The 276-nt window shown below is 33.3% G+C and overlaps 1 long non-coding RNA gene across 1 annotated transcript in view; it reads right to left on the bottom strand.

Moving 5' to 3' along the window:
- Nucleotides 1-192: 192 nt before the first annotated feature.
- Nucleotides 193-276, bottom strand: part of LOC119592278 — a 5,982-nt gene continuing 5,898 nt past the window's right edge. The window contains exon 3 of the long non-coding RNA XR_005230423.1: nucleotides 193-225. This is a non-coding gene — a long non-coding RNA (uncharacterized LOC119592278). The remainder of the gene's footprint in view (nucleotides 226-276) is intronic.

Below are 276 nucleotides of genomic sequence, written 5' to 3'. Positions count from 1 at the left end.
ACATATTTTTGGGGGGTTCATGTGTTTTAATTCTTCAAGGTAGTATTCAGTGGTGGAATGAAATGAACTAACCCTCTCTTTCCATAAAAAAAAAATCCATAACAAAAATATATATACTATTCTTTTATTTTCGGTTTTTCTTCTTTTTTTTTTCTTTCAACAGAGATAATAGTTTTCCAGGAGCGGGAAAAACTGGGTTGCCGCAGTTGAGTCCGATGCACTGCGCTAAGCGAAAAAAAAAAGAGACACTTGATATACAGTCAAAAAATTCTTCCT

Source organism: Penaeus monodon, chromosome 30, assembly GCF_015228065.2.
Source record: "Penaeus monodon isolate SGIC_2016 chromosome 30, NSTDA_Pmon_1, whole genome shotgun sequence".
NCBI classification, from domain to species: Eukaryota; Metazoa; Arthropoda; class Malacostraca; order Decapoda; family Penaeidae; genus Penaeus; species Penaeus monodon.
The sequence above is the reverse complement of the archived record's forward strand: the minus strand, read 5'-3'. Positions and strand labels throughout refer to the sequence as shown.